Consider the following 20,803-nt stretch of genomic DNA (forward strand, 5'->3'; position numbering starts at 1 on the left):
AGATTAATTGAACCATATTGTAAAAGATATCATATAGTTTTTCTTATAAAAATATAGAAATAATTTTTCCTCTTCTAGAACTAGTGATGAGTGCTCAAATGTGATGCATTTTAGCACCTAAGCGAGGGTATTTTAGTCCATTCATCTATCTTTATTTTCCTGTTATAGTACTTATTTGTGTTTTTGTCTATTTCAGGTTAATAAGGTTAAAACGGGCTAAAAATGGTCCACTACACCTTTTTGGAGTCAAACAAAATTTCCTAGAAGATTTTAGAAAAATCCGGAAAAATGTCAAAAATGCTGAATTTTTCGATGGATCGAAGATTTCTTTGATCAATCGAAAATATTTTGGATCGATCAAAAATATGCTGGCAGCGAGCTGTTCTATTCCCGCGCGCCTAAACTCTACCTACCACATAGTTGCGGGATTAGATATTTTGAGGATTTATTTTCTGACTTGTTCACTATTCTAAGGACCTTTTATTTGCTGAATTTTTGGATGGATCGAAGATTTCTTCGATCGATCGAAAATATTTTGAATCGATCAAAAATACGCTGGCAGTGAGCTGTTTTATTCCCACACGCCTGAACTCTACCTACCACATAGTTGCGGGATTAGATATTTTGAGGGCTTATTTTCTGACTTGTTCATTACTCCAAGGACCTTTTACAAAAGGGGAATTGAACCATTTTGTAATATATCTTTAGTCTTCAATTTTATATTATTGTAATTTTATTTTTCTCTCTCTAGAAAAGTTAGAGATTAGGGTTACAACAAAAAAGAAGAGTGGAGGCACCAAGAACACATCTTAAGATCTATACAGTCTCTCTCTAGAATTTAACAAAGAAGAAGGGGAAGAAGATGAAGCCAAGTTTGGGGATTGCCCTTGAGGGTTCCAAGATCACATCCACCTCCTCCATGATTGGCTAGACTTCTCCTTGGGGCTTAGATGAGCCCTAAGTTTGTAATCTAAACCTCTATCTCTTTCATACTTTTTGGGGAACATTATCTTGTGATTAGTGTTTTAGCCTTGTGAATTTAATGAATCTTGGTTTTATTTCTATGATTTAATTCTTCCTATTAATTCTCTAGTTTATTTACATGTCTATGTATGAGTAAATTGGGAATTTTGTCTCACATGATTCATATGGTTTAATTCTTCCTGTTGATTCTCTTTGTGATTACATGTTGTCTTATGTGTGATTATTTGGGAATTAATCTCTACACTAGTTTCTCTATGTTGGTTGCATGTCTATTTGTGATTAATTAAAGATCTAGTGATGGCGATGCATGGTTTTTATTAGATGGATTTGTCAATTAATTTGATGGATTATACTTATGCTTGATGGGTTGTTCTACAATTTAATTCATGCTTGTAGGTAGGTAGATAATCTTTGCTTGATTTGATATTCCATGGCTTATTATTACAAATTCTATGATTCTCTAGATTGATGTGTGGTACAATTGTGACTAATTCGATGGATCATGCTTAAAATTGATGGGTTTTGTTACACTTAGTCTATTTGTCGGTTAAGTAGACAATTCATACATGAATTTGATTGTCCGTGCTTAATATTGCAATTGGTAGTCGCATTTTGTTCATAAGAATGTTTTCCCCAAATTAATTAAAAGTGTGTGGTTTGGTGAACAAGCTTGGTGGCAATTCCAATGGACCCCAAGACCTCACTTCTCATCTCTTAAATCCCTAACTTAACTTAGTTTATTTTAATTAATTGAATTTTAGTGTAATCAAACAATCAATCTCTCCTTTGCAATCTTATGATCCACTAGAGTCGAAGTTAAATTCCAACACGTATAATCCCTTACGACGATCCCTACTCACTCTTGCTACGTTAGTAGTAGTGGTTTTTACAAATTTAAAGTTGACCTAAAAGGTTTTTCTTGAACCGCACATTCACTACATTATTTTGGCGTATATAAGCGGCCTCGTCAAATTTTGGCACCGTTGCCAGGGATTCACGGTATTGTTGGAATTGGGCTAGATAATAGTGTTCATTTGATTGCTTCAATTTTTATTTTATTTTTCATTGTATATTCATTTCTTATTCTTGATATTATTTGTCAATTAGGTACTTGACTACAAGGAAGGCAAACTTTGGAACTTGAAGTAATCATAGAAGTTTAAAGCTAACATTAAAATTTGAAGTTGCTTAAGGACCTTTGTGAGCATTTCTTGGAACTCTTGTATTTTAATTGTGCACTTCTTTGCATGCTTGCGATAGGCCTTGTTGAGGCTCATTATATTGTTTAAATTTTTGTCCAAGCATCGGCCCGTGTGAAAGCCAAATTTTTTTTCTTTCATTTGGATTTTTAATGTGAATGGAGCCATTGTTTGATCTAAGTTTGCGGAGGAATTTCTTCCCTTCACCTTATGCTCCTCCATCATATTTTAATCCTTATGAGATTGAGTCCAATTCATTTCATGCATCATCTTATCATCTTATTATGGGCTTGATCACTCTTTTAATCCTTCTTGTGACTATTACCCTCCCCCACCATTTTATAAAGAACCACCTACATCCCCTTATTCACCTGAGTTTCAAGAGAAAGTGTTAGCTCTACTTGATGGGCTTAATTCACAAACTCAACTTATCCTTTCACATTCTCAAATTTTAGCCAAGCTTGAAGCTCAAGTTGAGCAAATTGCAAGTACCTTTCTCGTCAAGAGGAGGAGGAAGAGACAAATGAAAAAATGGCAAGAACACTTTAATTTATATAGATGAGGATGATGAGAGTGAAGAGGAAGAAGTAGCAAATGAGCAATTTGAGGAATTAATGAGTTCACCAATGGCTAGCCCAATAGAGGACTTTTCTTATTTTGATCATGATTTTATCTCGGCCTTTGATACTTTAGAGAGTGAAGAGATGTTGACCACTATAGAGGTAGGAGAGAAGGAGGAGGAACTTGTTGAAGAGGACCTTCGTTCTATTATCTCCAAAGACCCTTTTGAGACAAGTCTTTTTGAAATGTATAAAAATTATGGTTTTGACCTTGAAAGCTCTGAAAATGAAATAAACTCTCTAATGGACTCCTTAGCTAACTTGGAAGGTGAGGAGATGGTTATTTTTGAGGAAGAGAAGAGGGATGAAGAGAGTGTATTTCCTATTAATCAAATTGAGTCTTTGAAAGACTTTGCCTTGCCAAGTGCAAGGCCGTTCATCATTGATTTTATTTTCAAGACTGTGAATGAAAGGAAACAAATTGCATCTTTCATAATTTCTTTTCAAGTTATTCTTTTGGAGAATGTTTATATTGTTGTAAGTGAGGCATTAAATGAGAAAATGAAAAAAAGGGTTAATAAGGATGTTTCATATCCAGTCTTTGATACTTTCGACTAGTGAGTCGACCCAACATCTTGCTAGAGACGTTAAACATTAGCATTCGTAAAGTTTCACAACTCTATTCCTTCCATATTTCTTTTTATTTTTTTTTTTTTATTTCTCGCGCCGTCTAGATATGTTCCATTGCACTTCATTATCAAAAATCAGGTTTTTAGACCATATTCATGCATTTTGGGGCCTTAGAAAAATTTCTACCTTTGAATTTTTTTTGAAATTCAGTATTTTGTGCAAAGGCAGTTCGATTGATCGAAGACTTTTTCGATCGATCAACGCTTATTCCAATCAATCAAAAATGGTCTCAATTGATCGAAAATAATTTCGATTGATTGGAATTGCGTTGAAAATTGTTGTTCCAAAGGCATTATTCTACAAGCTTTTCGATCGATCGAGCACTATTCATTAAAACAAAAAAAAAAAAAAAAAAAATTTGCATTCTTTATTTCCTTGCATTTTCATTCCTTGCATATTTATTTATTTTATTTTTATGTGTGTGTACATACTTGTTATGTCTAAAAAATAAAATAAAATAAAAAAGAGTTTTTATTTTTATTTTTCTTTATTTTGTTCTTGCATCCTTTCTTACTTTTTTGTTTTTCATTTCTTGCATTGTACATATTCTTTCATTGAATTTTACCTTCTTTATTTTTCTTTTTCATTTTGTTTATACAGCTTTGCATTTTATTTCTTGTATTTTGTCTATACTTGCTTTCATAAAATGAAAAATATAAAAATTTGTTTCACCATTATGTCCTTATGTGTAGTCATGCTACTTTCATAGTTTCTTTTGGGCTTGATCTCATCTCTCTCTTTCATCTTATGCTATATTGCCTTAGAATGCTTGAGTTATTTATCTTATCCCATTTGATATTTGATGTGAGTTTGCTAGTATGGTTATTCAAGTAGGTTGTTGATTCCAAGTTTGGGGGTGCATTCTATCCTAATGGATCACTACTGGGCTTCATGTCTTTTCCACTATGGTATATTCTTTCCATCTTTTCTATTGTTCTCATTGCACATTGAGAAGAATGTGCGGCTTAAGTTTGTGATAAGCGCCAAATATTGCATATTTAAGTGCCCTTAATTGCATTAGTTAAGCCTATTATTTGATTTGTTTATATAGATTAACTATATTTTTAGATTTTTGTGTTTTTGCAGGTCTTATTGCTGAATAAGAATAAGAATAAGGTTTTAAAGGGTTTTGAAGCACAAGTCATATCGGGCCTACATTTCAAGTGATCATCAAAGAGAAATGACATAAAGAGGCGATGGATGCAACTGGAGCTAAAGAGAGAATTTTGTGCCAAAGTAGCATATCTGGCATCCGGATGCAAGAACTGGCGTCCGGACGCCACCTTCTAAGAGCTCACGTCCGGACGCAAGACCACAGACCCCCATTTTATTTAAGTCTGATTTTGTTCTATCTAGAGTGGGGATTCGAATTTTAAACTGGGATTTTGTATTTTGAACTCACGTAAGGATAAAAGATGGGGAATGGCTAAAGGAGAGGAGTCTTAGTTTTGGGTTTTGAAAAGATACAGAGAGAGGGAGGATTTTTAGAGTTCTTGGAGGCTAAGCTTGCAATAATGGTGAGAGAGGGTATTCGATTCTCTTCTTCAATCCTGGAGGTTGCTACCATATTCATGAGAGGCTAAATTCCTTTTCTAGGGAGTTGATGTAACCTAGACCAAGTAAACCTGTTTTAATTTGTATTTCAATTTAGGGATTTTTATTGTGTATATTCAGTTTCATAAATTAGAAGTATTTACATTGACTTGATATACTTTACATTGAATTGATGCATGTGTTTATCATATGAATTGGATTTGTGTTGATTTGTTATCTTGTCTTAGAAATCATATTGATACAAATATTACACTTGATTTCCTATAGTGACAATGGGAAAGAGTTTATGGAATGGTTATATTAGCATGAAATTAAGCATTTATATAGGTTATACCTAAGGAAGATGGACCATGCTACACCCTTAGATTAATATAGTTAGGTAGATGGTCTATACCAACTGAAGATAATCTATGATATTTAATTGATTTTATGTGTTGTAATATACTATTGAAGGACCTTGATAGGCCATGCCTAGGGAAGATGGTTCATACCACAATCTAGTTTAGGTAGATGAACCATGCTAACCAAAGATGGGTTATGCTTAGTCCTGAATGTATGATCTTTTTGACGATATTGTGGTAGTTTTATGCTTCTACACATCATTTTATATATATAATTGTCAATCCCCAAGTTGAGTGCAAGTTCAACATGTTTATGAGGTTGAGGTGAAGTCAATTCCCTAGCCTTCTCTTTATAAGTTCAATCCATTCTATTCACATTATTTACTGTTTTATGAAAGTTAAATTCGTAGGTTAAGTGGTTTTATAATTTTGTTTGCCATAAACTAACAATCCTTGTGGTTCGACAACCCCCTACTATAGCATTAATCTGCAATGATGAATGTGCTATTGTTATAAGTGGTATTTTTAAGTGGTACATATTTGTCCGCATTAGTTTAGGGGTAAGGTGGCTTTGTTGCATTCTACTTAAGTTTAAGACTTAATTGCATGATTGAGATTTGAGATCGATGTTTGTGATGATTTTGACCTTTTGAGGACCATGATACTTAGAATTTAAAAATTGCTTGACTTGAGAGTCCAATACTCCTTGTATGCTTTGTGGGTGCCATTTAGGAGTAAATTTTTTGAATGATTGATATCTTGCTTACATTTGTGGTCCACATCATCCTAATCTTGTGATTGTTTTGAGATTTACTTTAGGATTTTACACTAGCACAGGTGTACACTAACATTCATTTGTGGAGTACATGCTTTGTTGACTATTGATTTAATTATATCTCAATTGAGCTAGTAGTACATTAAAAGCTTTCATCTTGACAAAAGTGGATAACAATCCCTTTTCATTGAACAGCCGGAATTCTAGCCTCGTCAAGCACTGAATTTCTTGCGCCGAAAGGTAGAGGGCCCAAACTCTAGGTTAATAATAACTTGAAAAAAAAAAAAAAAAAAAAAAATGTTGTAAAAGTAAATAAAAAAGTGAGGACTTCTCCCAAAGGTGAGAAGTGGGAAATGATTAGATGAAGGTTGTTTTAATTTGTAGCCTAGTTAATTTGATATTGTAAGTCCTTAGGAGTGTTTAATCACCTAATGCCCTTAAGCCGTTCGGTTTGGGAGTCATTGACCTAACGCTTGACCTCATGGATTGCTAGAAAGCTTAATAGATCACTACATTGCACCATGCTTCCATCTTTGATCCTCTAGGTTAGTTAAAAAAAAAAAAAAAAAAAAAAAAAAAAAAAAAATCAGTGAAAATAATAAGTACACCAAGATTAATAAAGTTTTAATAAAAGGTTCATTATTTGTCTTGATGATCGGTACTAGATTTGTATGCTAGTTTGAGGCCGAATGTGATTATTTCTTTGGTTGGCTTAGATAGCAACATATTTGATACTGGTTTACTTAAAAAGGATTCTAGAGTTGTTTTGATTTGCATGATCATTATTTTGATGTGTGGAGGACTATATTTGTTTGCTTGATGTTGAGATTTTGGGAGATTGCTTGGAAAGGGTTGAAAAATTACATACTTGAGGTAGTTTTCTCTCAATGCTTGTTTGGTATGTTGGTACCTCTTTAGTGAGAAAGAGCTCAATGTTTGTGGGTATCATTTCTCAAAACTCTCACTAGATTTCACTCATCCACTAGGGGTAACCTAGGTTTAAAAGGCTTGTTGCATATGTTAAATGCAATTGTGTTCCCTACGAAAGTAGCGCTATCCTTTTATTACTTTCTAGTTCATAGTTACTTAGTTGTTATTTCTTTCTTTTCCTTGTAGTTTATTGCTAGGGTCTAGCAATATCCAAGTTTGGGGGTGTGATGAGTGCTCAAATGTGACGCATTTTAACACCTAAGCGAAGGTATTTTAGTCCATTTATCTATCTTTATTTTCCCGTTTTAGTACTTATTTGTGTTTTTGTCTATTTCAGGTCAATAAGGTTCAAACGGGCTAAAAATGGTCTATTATAGCCTTTTTGGAGTCAAACAAAGGTTCCTAAAAGATTTTAGAAAAATCCAAAAAAAGGTTAAAAATGCTGAATTTTTGGATGGATCGAAGATTTCTTTGATCGATCGAAAATATTTTGGATCGATCGAAAATACACTGGCAGCAAACTGTCTTATTCCCGCGCACCCGAACTCTACCTACCATATAGTTGCGGGATTTGATATTTTGAGGGCTTATTTTCTGACTTGTTCACAACTCCAAGGACCTTTTATAAAGGGAGAATTGAACCATTTTGTAATATATCTTTAGTCTTCAATTTTATATTTTTGTAATTTTATTTTTCTCTCTCTAGAAAAGTTAGAGATTAGAGTTACAACAAAAAAGAAGAGTGGAGGCACCAAGAACACATCTTAAGATCTACATACTCTCTCTCTAGAATTCAACAAAGAAGAAGGGGAAGAAGATGGAGCCATATTTGGGGATTGCCCTTGAGGGTTCCAAGATCACATCCACCTCCTCTATGATTGGCTAGACTTCTCCTTGGGGCTTGGATGAGCCCCAAGTTTGTAATCTAAACCTCTATCTCTTTCATACTTGTTGGGGAATAATATCTTATGATTAATGTTTTAGCCTTGTGAATTTAATGAATCTTAGTTTATTTTTATGATTTCTATGATTTAATTCTTCCTATTAATTCTCTAGTTTATTTGCATGTCTATGTGTGAGTAAATTGGGAATTATGTTTCACATGATTCATATGGTTTAATTCTTTCTATTGATTCTCTTTGTGATTACATGTTGTCTTATATGTAATTATTTGGGAATTGATCTCTACACTAGTTTATCTATGTTGGTTGCATGTCTATGTATGATTAATTAAGGATCTAGTGATGGTTATGCATGATTTTTATTAGATGGGTCCGTCAATTAATTTGATGGATTATAATTATCCTTGATTGGTTGTTCTGCAATTTAATTCATGCGTGTAGGTAGGTAGACAATCTTTGCTTGATTTGATATTCCATGGCTTATTATTGCAAATTCCATGATTCTCTAGATTAATGTGTGTTACAATTGTGACTAGTTTGATGGGTCATGCTTAGAATTGATGGGTTATGCTACACTTAGTTTATTTGTCGGTTAAGTAGACAATTCATACATGAATTTCATGGTCGAAGATTAATATTGCAATTGGTAGTTGCATTTTATTCACAAGAATGTTTTCCCCAAATTAATTGAAAGTGTGTGGTTTGGTGAACAAGCTTGGTGGCAATTCTAATGGACCCAAGACCTCACTTTTCATCTGTTAAATCCCTAACTCAACTTAGTTTATTTTAATTGCATTTTAATTAATTGAATTTTTGTGTAATCAAACAATCAATCTCTCATTTGCAATCTTGTGATCTACTAAAGTCAAAGTTAAATTCCAACACGTATAATCTCTTGGGATGATCCCTACTCACTCTTGCTACGTTAGTAGTAGTGGTGGTAGTGGTTTTTATAAATTTAAACTTGACCTAGAAGGTTTTTCTTGAATCACACATTCACTACATTATTTTGGCGCATACAAGTGCCCTCGTCAAATTTTGGCACCGTTGCCGAGGATAATGGTTTTGTTGGAATTAGACTAGATAATAGTGTTCATTTGATTGCCTCTATTTTTATTTTATTTTCCATTTATATTCATTTCTCATTCTTGATATTATTTGTGTAATGACCCGGTCATTTTTCCTCCCTTTCCTTTTTCCTGAAATTTTCCGGATAATTTTTTTCTGTTTAGTTTTCTTTTCCAAGTTCTGTTTCTTGTCACTTAGTGTCGTCTCGAGTGCTTGGAATTTGTTTTTGAGACTCTTTCGTACGGATTGAAAACTTCCTTTAAGGATCGAGTCATTTTCACATTTTTACTTTTCGGACACTATTCACTTTTTGTCCTTTTCCCTATTCTGTCTTTTCCCAGTTTGTCACATTGTTGGCAAAACCTCACCTTTCATGCTCAGAGTTGGTTTTTGACTTCACATGCCTTCATCCTTAGTGGTTTCCACGAAATACATATCTTTACTTTTGTAAGAAAGTACTCTGGTTGCTCCTGGTGTCCATAAGGGCATGGATACATACTTTTAAGAATCTTTTTCTTTTCTTGGGGTATTTTTCGTAAATATATTTTGAAGATATTTTATTTCAGGGGTTTTTAAGAAAATATTTTTGGAAGATATTTTCATTCTGGGGCATTAGTGCAGTTTTCACTTTTTGGAGGGGCTATTGTGCAATCAACGAAAGTTACTGCAAAAATACTTCATCTGGAGCCTGGATCCTCGTTCTGGTTGTTTTTCTCCAGTTTCAGAGTTTTTGACCCCGGTTGCTGCCGAACTTGTTCAGGGCATATCTCTCTGCTCGGGATTCAGTTTTTGATGCCGTTTCTTCCGTTGTTTATATTTTGTCATTTTAAATCTTTTATGTTCATGGAGTTTTGCCGTTTGAGCGCGTTTGCTCAAATTCCACTTTTCTGGACCCAGCGGGACCCTTTCGGGAAACTTTTTGAGATTTTCTATAAATAGGGGACTTGAAGAAGAAAAATCAAATTTTCTTCTTCTTCTTCCTCTCTTGACCGGCAGCCATAGATGCCCATGGGGCTACCACCTTTTCTTCTTCTCCTCCACTTGATTTCCTTAGTGAAAAGTCTTCGGCCTTAACGTTTATTGTTCCCCTCGATGTGCTCTACCTTTCATCCTTATTAGAACCCGTTTTTGGCCAAATTTTGAGTTCGGATTTGAAGTCAAGTTATGATTTTCATGGGGCTTCTTGGGGATTCTTGTTCATCGTGTTGTCCCCGACAAAACCCTTTGGTATCATCGGATTCGGAGCACATTTATTTCGGTAGGCCTTTGAGATTTTCATCTCAAATAGAGGTAGGGGGTGTTGTAATTTATTTTCTTGTTATATAGCATACTTGTGATGCATATACAACTCATTTTCATGTCTTTGTATCAAATCTAGAAACTTTGATTTATTATTTCTTTGTGTAAGATTTAATTTTCCTGGTTGTCCATAGTTTGTTTTAAACATGTGGCATGATAGGGTATTACCCCTTGATATGGTCATTGACGTATATTAAATTGAGAACATTTGAACAAGTAATGAAGATTTTATTTAATATTTTTCTTGAATGAAAGATTAATTCATGTGGCCTTAACTAGCTTGAAATTAACATGTGTTGTTATATTATATTAGGCCCTAGCATGCTCTTCAACATAGGTGAATTCGAGAGTAATTGGAGATGTTTTAAAATCTAGAGAATATTTAATTAATTGATTAATTAATTATTTCCATGTGCACTATTCACTCCATTGAGATTTCGACTTGATATTCTTGATATGCATGTCATATAGTTTCACATATATTAAATATAGAATATTTGATTAGGTTTTGAAGCCTTTCATTTATTATTTTTCTAGTATTAAAGTTTAATACTCATGGCCGTGTCTTGCTTAGAATTCACTTGTATCTTGTTTTTAAATCAAGTCTTGACATGTTGTATAACATACATTAAATTAAGATCATTTGGATAAATTTCAAAACCTAGAGATTTTAATTAAAAGTATTAATTAAAATCCATTCAATGGTTCCATGAGTATGCTTAAGTCACTAGCTTGGTATTCATGATTTTCTTGACAAGTTCCCTCACGTGTATCACATTGAGCATAAGTAGATGAGTTTTGAGACTTACATTTACTTGTTTCCCTTGCATGGAACTTAGTTCACATGGTTTTAACTTGTATTTTATGAAGCTTTTAACTTGTCATTATGTATCTAGACCCCTTGTATCTTGATCTCATTAAGGTAGTTAATGAACTAATATGATTGTCTTGGAATGATTTAAATTACGCATGTGTTGTTTAGTAAGTAATTGAATCATGTATCTTATACTTGTCGTATGTTTACTTCAATGGATTCCTTGTGCTATATATTTTGGTTGTAATCTATATAGATGCACACTATGATTTCTTGACATTTCATATGCCATGATAGTTGATGAACTTAAGGCGTGACTTGTGTGTTCTAAAATCTTGGTTGTGCATGAAACGTGGTTAATGCATTTCTTGTATTTTGATACTATCTTAGTTTGTACAACTTGTTGATTATGGGACTTGGGATATCAATCAAGAATTGACATGGCTAGGACTTGGTTCTAGTATGGGGGAATGTCCTCCTACACTATAGTGCACACTAGGGGAAAGGTACCCCTGGGTTAGTAGCCCTAAAGTGATCTCAAGAGTACGGTTTTAATCTGGGTGATATCCGAGTTTTCCACATTGGTTGATTTCACTCTTTAAATTTCAAGTTGCTATTCCTTCAAGATTTAAACTTTTCGTGTACGTGAAATGCTCTAATCTTGTTTAATTGCATAGATATTATTCCTTTTTCTTGATTTTATGTATTACTCTTGTCTTGCTAATTGGAATGTTCCAATCTTGTTTACTTGCATAGATATTATGCCATGATCTTGATTTCACACATTCCTCTTGTCTTGTCAATTGAAATATCCCAATCATGTTAATTGCATCGATAATGTAATCTCTGTTAGCTCGTATTCAAGTATCCTTTCTTGTCGTGTTGTATAGAGTGTTTTAAACCTTGCTTAATTGTATTGATAATGCAATTCATGTTGATCTATATTCAAGTATCCTTCCTATCATATTTCTTGGGTTATCCCAACTTTGATTTGTTTCATATATGTATGTATATCATGATCCTTGTTGTTTACACTCTAAGGTAGCTTAGGATGATCCCTGAGTCTCACCGTTGACATAGATGTTAGGTGGCATGACCCTTTTGAAATGTTTCATGTTAGTCTAAAAATCTGAAAGAAATCGAGTCGATGCATGCTCATTCTCTACGAGTAAACTTGTTTACTCACCCCAAAGTTACTGAGGATTTATTCAGGTACAAAGACTTGGTTCGTGATGCTTGTCGTTCATTGGGATGGCTTATAGCTTCGAGTTTCCATTTCATGCAAGTGTTAGCATGAAGTGCCATTGTTGTAGCCTTTTGTATCAAACTTGCATTCGTTGATTCCATTTGTGTAATATGTACATAAGTACACTCTTTTCATTGTATTCAACATGTATGACATAAGGCCAAGGGCCAAGCACATTTATATTTGCACTTGTACTCATTTAGCGCCACCTTTTGTTTAAAAATGTAATTTTTCCTAACTTTGAGGTTTGTCATGTCAAATCTTGTAAATGAATTATAATAAGGCCGTAGGCCATTGTAACATGTTTAAAATGTCATATTACACTTGCATGTATGTTCACATCATTACACATTAGCATATAATTAAGTTTGATCATGCAATGGGGGTTTCAAATAAGACTTAGGGTCTTTTCTTCATTTTTGATGCATAACAGGTTCATATGCACATTCTCAAGCCATTTCGGTCAACCGAAATGCCAGCTCGGTCGACCGATTCTCCTTTGGTTTCAATTGTTCAGCAAAAACTCTAACTCCAGTAGCCTTTTTCACTGTAGAGGCTTATTTCGGTCGATCGGTTCTCTACTTCGATCGACCGAAGCACCATCTTTCATCTCGAGCCTCAAACCGGTCGACCGGTTTGTCACTTTGGTCAACTGAACTGGGAGCTCTTTCTTCTCTTTTCTCTTGGCTCATTTCGGCAGACCGATGCTCCATTTCGGTCGACCAAAGTGACAAACCAGTTTCTTGCAACTAAATGAAAGACTAAATGGTGAGAATTTAGCATATCCACTCACCATTTTCACTTCACCTTCTTCATTTACACTTGTTCTTCATAACTTTAGCAAATCAACCATTGGAGGAAAGCTTAGTCCATAGCTTATTCTTTCATTTTGGCTTCCTTCCATTCACCTTAGAGTAAAAACCTTAGGAGAGAAAAGATTCCTCTCACTCTCCTCTTCAATAACCCTAAGCTTGTTTTCCATTTAGAGCTTGGTTGCTTGGATTATAGAGATTTAATTCTCTATTGAGGTAGGGGTGGTAGTATGTTTATATTCTAAGTGTTTTATAATTCTTGAGGTTTAATATATATTGTATACATGCTTTTAATATGATAGTCTTGCATATTATAGGAAACCCTCATATCTTGACTTAGGGTTTATTGATTTAAGCATGTATGATATGTGTAACCATGTGTAGAAGGATTATGTAATTTAGTGATATGTTAAATTCTAGTAATTTCACATGTGTTGTGATATAGAACTCTTGTAGAATTATAAATGTTATATGCAAATTCTATTGACTTGAATTGCTATATTTGTTGTGATAATAATTCTATGTTCTTATGAATTATAAATTGTGATTAATTTAGAAGCTTATTGCTAAAATGTTGATAATTAGTATATAGAGCTTATTGTTAAGGCATGACTTGAATTGATAAGTTAGTGGTATTGTATTATGCATAATATCATGAAGAGTACTTGTCATTTAGCATGCCATTCTAGACTTGGAACCCTAAGACATGGTTTGTGTGGTTTCAAAGTACTTGTGCTTGTAAGGTGGTTAATATGCCTTATTATATATATATATATATACATAAGTTTTGAACTTGATATATTTTGGATTATCTTGGGATATTGTTTAAGTGACATGGCTAAAGTTTGGCTTTAGTGCGGGAGGTATGAGTTCTCCCCAATTGAGATAGTGCGCACTAGGGTGGTCTTCCCAACGGGTTAATGCTCAGAATAACCATTTTGTTCTTGGTTTAGTCTGAGACGTGATGTCCAAGTATTCCACTAATTGATTTCACATTAAATTCCAAGTTGACAACCAATGCTTAATTGTAACTTGAAATTCTTGTTATTGGCGAATTGATGTTGTTAAGTACATTGATATTGATATGTATTGCTAAAAAATAATTCAAGTTAGCTTAAGATGATCCCTTAGAATACCTTGAACATAGATGTTAAGTGAAATGCTCCCTTGTATTCGTCTATATTGATCTTGCAATAATATTGAAACTTTAGGGTATACGCATATGCTTCTTCCTACGAGTAACTTGATTACTCACCCTAGTAGTTTGGGTTGTTTTTCAGGTAAAGAGACCATGTTCTTGGATGTTCATCATCCTTAGAAGCTTTTGAGCTATTTAAAGCATTTTTGTATATTGACAAGCAAGTGTTTAGCATGCCTTTCTTTTGGTATCATATTTTGAATGCCATGGGTGTATGGTACTTTTGGAGCTTTAGTAGCTTTCTTGATATGTAATGACACTCAAATATTTGCTTTTGACATTATAAATATGTATGTAAAGAGGCCAAGGGCCAAACATGTTTACTTTTGCATTTGTACTCTAATGGCATCAAACTTTTGCTTCAAAATGTATTAAAACTGATTTTATAGGTTTGACATATGAAAATATTGTAGTTGATGTGTATGAGGCCATGGGCCATCATTTTACATTCATGTACTCATATCAAAGTTGTTGACATGTTCACATTCTCAAAACTCATGAAAAATCAATTTTGCACATTCATTTTGAACCAATTCATGAAGGGATTCAAAGTAGAGGTTGAACCTTAGCACCTTAGACTCATAGCAGCTTTTTCAGCAGCTTTTCATGGTGTTTCGGTCGACCGATGGCATTTGGGTTTGTCAATGCACAGAAAAATCACATTCCAGTAGCCAAATAAACTGTTCAAGGGTCATTTCGATCGACCGAACCTTTATTTCGGTCTACCAAAACACCAAGAACCTTTCCTTCATGTTTTCAGCTCTTAGCATCTTCATTTTGGTCGTCCAAAACTCTATTTTGATCGACCAAAATAGCTAGAACCCGAGCATTGCTTCTGTTGAGTTTCAGCACTGATCTTCCAACTTCAAAGGGTCATAACTTCTTCGTTTCTAATCCAAATGGGGTGATTCTTGAGCCTAAATTCATGGATTTTGAGTCAGATTTTCAATGGTACCAATTCCATTCTCAGATTCCAAACAGAGTGGAAGTTATTTATGTTTTAGTGAAGTTGTGTTAGTTTTCACTTCAACCGGGATTGGGCATTATGTGGGACTCTTAGCCAATGTTCATGGAACCTCTTGGAATGTTTCAAAATGATTAGATTAGGTTATACACACCTTTTTTGACTTGTTTAGAGTCAAGTTTCTCTCCTTTTTTGTGAATTGACCATTTTGCCCCTCGAATGACGAATTTTGTCCTTTTGGATCTTTGTTTCCGTTCTTACTCTCTTTAAGTTTCATGATCTCATGAATGGTCATATTTGTGTCTTAGGAGTGACTTCCATCTCTTAAGACCTTTGTTCATCTTTTTCTTCCCCATTTTGGATCTGTTATCGGATTAACTTTCAGATCATCACTGACACACCGGGTTGAAAAACTTGGGCCGTCACAATTGTCTTCTCAAACCATGCCGCTCTAAGGCATTTGCTCACCAAAAAAGAGACCAAACCTCACCTAATTCGATGGATACTCTTACTCTAAGAATTTAACATTGAAATCGGGGACAAGAAAGGGACAGACAATGTTGTCGCCGACCATCTCTCTCATTTGCTCATTGAGAAATCTTCTGAATTTGCCGCAGTTCATGATTCCTTTTCGGATGAGCAACTATTTCAGATTTCTCATTCAAATCTTCCATGGTTCGCGGATATTGTCAACTACCTTGCGGTAGGAAAAATCCCCTCCAATTGGTTAAAACAAGAGAAAAACCGGTTCTTCTCCCAAGTCAAGCATTTCTTTTGGGAAAATCCGAAATTATTCAAGTATTGCCCGGATCAAACCATCCAAAGATGCATTCCCGAAAATGAATTCACAAGTGTCCTAATTTCTACCATACCCTTGCTTGTGGGGGTCACTTTAGTGCCAAGAAGACCGCTGACAAAGTCCTTCAAAGCGGATTCCATTGGCCTTCTTTGTTTCAGGATGCTTACAACTTCTGTAAATCTTATGAGCATTGCCATAAGCTCGGTTCCATGTCTAGAAGAGACATGATGCCCCTCACTACCATCTTAATCATAGAAATTTTTTATGTGTGGGGTATTGACTTCATGGGACCATTTCCATTTTCTTATAGCTATGAGCATATTCTTGTAGCAGTGGATTACGTATGTAAATGGGTTGAGGCTGAGGCTACCAAAACCAATGATCATAAAGTTGTGGTCAAGTTCATTCAATCGAACATCTTTAGTCATTTTGGTATGCCTCGAGCGTTCATCAATGACGATGGATCTCATTTTTGAAATCGCTATCTTAAATCCGTCCTTTCTAAATACTCCATTATTCATAAGGTAGCCACCCATTATCACCCTCAAACGAGTGGTCAAGTGGAAGTATCTAATCGGTAAATCAAGCATATTCTGGAAAAAACGGTTCGACTGGACCACAAAGATTGGTCATTAAGACTAAACGATGCGTTTTGGGCTTACCGGACAACGTATAAGACGCCCATTGGCATGTTGCTATATCGACTTGTCTTTGGCAAAGCTTGTCATCTCCCAGTCGAACTAGAGCACCGTGCTTATTGGGCCATAAAAAGGCTCAACTTTGATCTCCAACAAGCCAGCTATACTCGCAAGTTGCAGCTCAATGAGCTTAAGGAAATTCGCAATGATGCTTATGAAAGCGCCAAAATCTATAAAGCAAAGACTAAAGCATTTCATAGCAAGCACATTGTCAACAATTCTTTTGCCCCTGGACAGAAAGTTTGGCTTTTCAATTCTAGATTGCGGCTCTTTCCCGGTAAACTTCGTTTATGGTGGGATGGTCCATATGTTATCATTTCTGTCTTTCCTCATGGTGCAATTGAATTGCAAGATCCTACCGATGGATCTTTATTTAAAGTTAATGGCCAAAGGCTTAAGCTTTATATTGCTGGCATAGTCCTAATTTGTAAAGTAGAAAAAGGCCTATTGATGGACCCAATTAACGAGGACTAATGCGCCATGCAATCTTGGTTCGTCTAGCTATCGACGTTAAATTTAGCACTCATGGAAAGCAATTCTTCCAATTTCCAAGCTTCCTTCCTTCAAGTTGCCTTGGCTATGAATTTTCTGGAAATGAGCTAGGTATAGCCAACATGTGACCTTTTGCTGAATTGTTTCGAATTGCATTCCAAAAGTCACATGCGGTTTTCTTAGTCATTTTAAGGTCTCGGTACCATTTTCGGAATTTTTCAAGGTTATTCTGGCCATTTTCTCGACAAATCCAAAAAACCATGGGGAGTTCGGACCATAAACATATCGCTTATATAAAATGAGCTCCGATTCTCGTTCTAAAGGTTCTATAAGGTGTCTAGGGTCTATCAAAGTTTAAATTTCAAATTTGAGAATTTTTCGACCCCGGCCCGGGCTCTCTTAGGCTAAAAATTCAATTCAGGAGGTTTTTTGCCCCAGCACCCGCGGGCGCCCACTGAATCGGGCAGAAAGGAGGCTACAGCGCGGGAGCCTGCCCATCACCCGCTGGCGCCAGCCGAATTGGGCAGTGAGCCCCTGCCTCCGCAGGCGCTCGCCTCCCGTCGCCCCTCTTTTAAAACATGGGCATTCAAGCCTATGTTGTATTTTCCCCTCTCACTCTCCCCTCTCTCTCCTTAGACCCAACCTACTCATTTCCCCTTTTCCTCACCTCCAACCTTCGAGCAAAAATCAGCTCCAGTCGCATAGTGCACAATTTCCTCCATTTTGGAATGAGTAGAGGACAAATGGCCACATCACTTAAAAAAGTAGGTTAAAAAAAAGTAACTGCACACTGTTAAAGTTGTATTAAATGTGTGTAATAATATTGTATATTTGTGTAATAATACGGTATAGGTTATATTTATACGGCATATTGTCCATTTAGCCCTTACTTATTGTATGGAATTGTCCATTTAGCCCCTAGCCCTTACTTTACAGAATTTGTAAAGAATGCAAAGAAGACAAAGAAGGAAGAAGGTCTGTGTGGGTTTGCGAAGAAGAAGAAAGAAGAATGTCTGCGTGGGAAAAAGGTGCTTTGTTGCATGAAGAAGGTCTGTGTGGGTCTGCGAAGAAGAAAGAAGGAAGAAGGTCCTGTGTTGGCCTTTTTTAGTTGAAGAAAACCGTAACCTCTCTTGTGCATCTGACGCTTGGGTCTGTGAAGAGAACCATCACTACATTAAAGAAAACCCTAACCTCTCTTTTGAAATAGAAGCCAGAAGCAGCGATTGTTTTGTGAATGAACCCAAATTTTGGTTGCTAAACCTAAGCAGGTACGAATAATAATTTTCAGATTTGATTTTGAAAGGAATTGTCTTATTTCCATAAGAACTAAATGGCAGAAACAAATATAATTAGTAAGAATATATAGACACATTTTTGGTAAGAAACCCTAACCTCTCTTTCCAAATAGAATCCGGAAGCTGCGATTGTTCTGTGAATGAACCCAAAATTTGGTTGCTAAAACTAAGCAGTTATGAATGATAATTCTTAGATTTGATTTTAAAGGGAATCATCTTATTTCCATAAGAAACAAATATAATTAGTAAGAATATATAAACACATTTTTGGTAAGAAACCCAGAGTGTTACAATATTAAGAAAATGTTTGGTCGTTGGGCTTGTATAGCAACATTTTCCTAAGTTGCATCCCAAATTCTTCCTAATAAGCATCCCTAATTCCTCCTTATCTGCATTCCAATATTTTTGTAAAGTGAGTCACAAATGTACATCCTAACATTTTCGTAATATAAATCCCAAAATATTTGTAAATTGTAACCTAACATTTTCCTCTGAAGAAAAACCTAACCTCTGTTCTGCGTCTAAGGCTTGGGTCTGTGAAGAGATCTGTCACTACATTGAAGAAATCCCTAACCTCTTTTGCTCTTTCTTTGGTTGAAGAAAACCGAAGCCTCTGTCTTGCCTTTTCTCCGTCATTCCTTTTCGATGATTAGAGAGAACCCCATAACCGATCGCCCTAAAAATCCACAAAGTGCAGAAGTTATTTATTGTTGATTTGGAGTCCTGCTTTCATCAATAGTAAGCGGATGTTCCAAACGTTTGAAGTTTTGTAGTTGGGTGTATGTGAATTAGCCATTTTTAGTTTAATAATGCTGCCTAATGTGTTGAGCATAGTAGATGAGGTGCCTGATGTTCGCATTCACATGTGTGCAATAACATACATACGACATTGTAAATCGTCAATGTATTTGATTTCATAATTTTTTAGTGATTAAATTGCTTATCTTCACTACAGTTGAGTTTTGAGCATAATTTGCTTTGGTCTTCCTTAGTGATGATCTTGTTTATATTTAAAATTTGTCATATGTATATCATTATAATGTTAGTGTCTATAAATTTGGTTTATGATGATATAATTTCTGTCCACTTAACTTATGTTGCATACACAATTTTGTTTATGCGTATTTTCTGGTTGATAAATTGGGCAGAAGAGCCAGTATGCCTTGATTTGTTGATATTACCTATGTAATATGCCTTCCTAGAGAAAAAGACTATGTTTATATCATATACTCCGTATAGTTTGCTGTGTAGTAGGAGTATTAGTTTTGCAGTGGCTTGTTTTAAGGAGTAAGAAAATACAGGTTTGTCAAATAATCCACTATTTATGTTTGGCTAATATCTTTCACAATAATTATCTTCATATTAGTGAATCAGCCTCCAAATACACAACACTTGTCTAAAATCTTGTTATTTGTACACATGTAGGTTGATGAAACTTCATGGTTTGACAGATTGTGTAATAGTGATATTAGTATTTTTTAATTTTGGATTGAAAGGAAATGTTTATGTTAGACATGTTTCAGCAGTTTAATTTCAAAATACTGATGCATTGTGTTATATACTTGGCAGTTAACATATTGTTGGTATGTAGCATGCAATGTACATTAATAGTCTCTGTTTGTCATATCTAATTGTGGCTTGAATTGAATTTAGGTTTGCAAATGGGTAGGTTGAAGACTGTAGCGCGTAACAAAGGGAAAGGGAAAAGGAATATTATACCGATTACAAAGAAGAGAAGTAACCCGAAGAGTGGGGAGGTTAGTGAGAGTTTGAGAATGTCGTTTGAGAGCGATTCTGATTATGTGCCATGTGAAGAGGAGGTACATGAAAAGGAATATGAAGATGATGATGAAGAATTTGAGCCGGAGGCAAAGACTGCTATATCCTCCAAGACCAAAGAAACTATGTCACGTCGTCCTGCTGGAGTGTTCGTTATGTTCAAGTATGTATGTATTAATGTTAATTTTGTAATTGAAATTTGGTTTGAAGTCTAAAGTCATGGAAAAGTAGGAACAAATTGGGAAGTGATAAGAAATTTTTGGTTTTCCGTAAATGGAAGATATATGAATTTGATAGTGTAGAACATAAAAAGTAACTTGTAATGTATATGTATTTAAATCCTTATGTTGGTTTATTAATGGTTGATCAGAGCGGCATATATGAGGAAATACTGAGAAGATCAT

This window comes from Cornus florida, unplaced genomic scaffold, assembly GCF_030987335.1.
Source record: "Cornus florida cultivar Cherokee Brave unplaced genomic scaffold, ASM3098733v1 CherokeeBrave_3.0.0_Hap2_Chr05, whole genome shotgun sequence".
NCBI lineage: Eukaryota > Viridiplantae > Streptophyta > Magnoliopsida > Cornales > Cornaceae > Cornus > Cornus florida.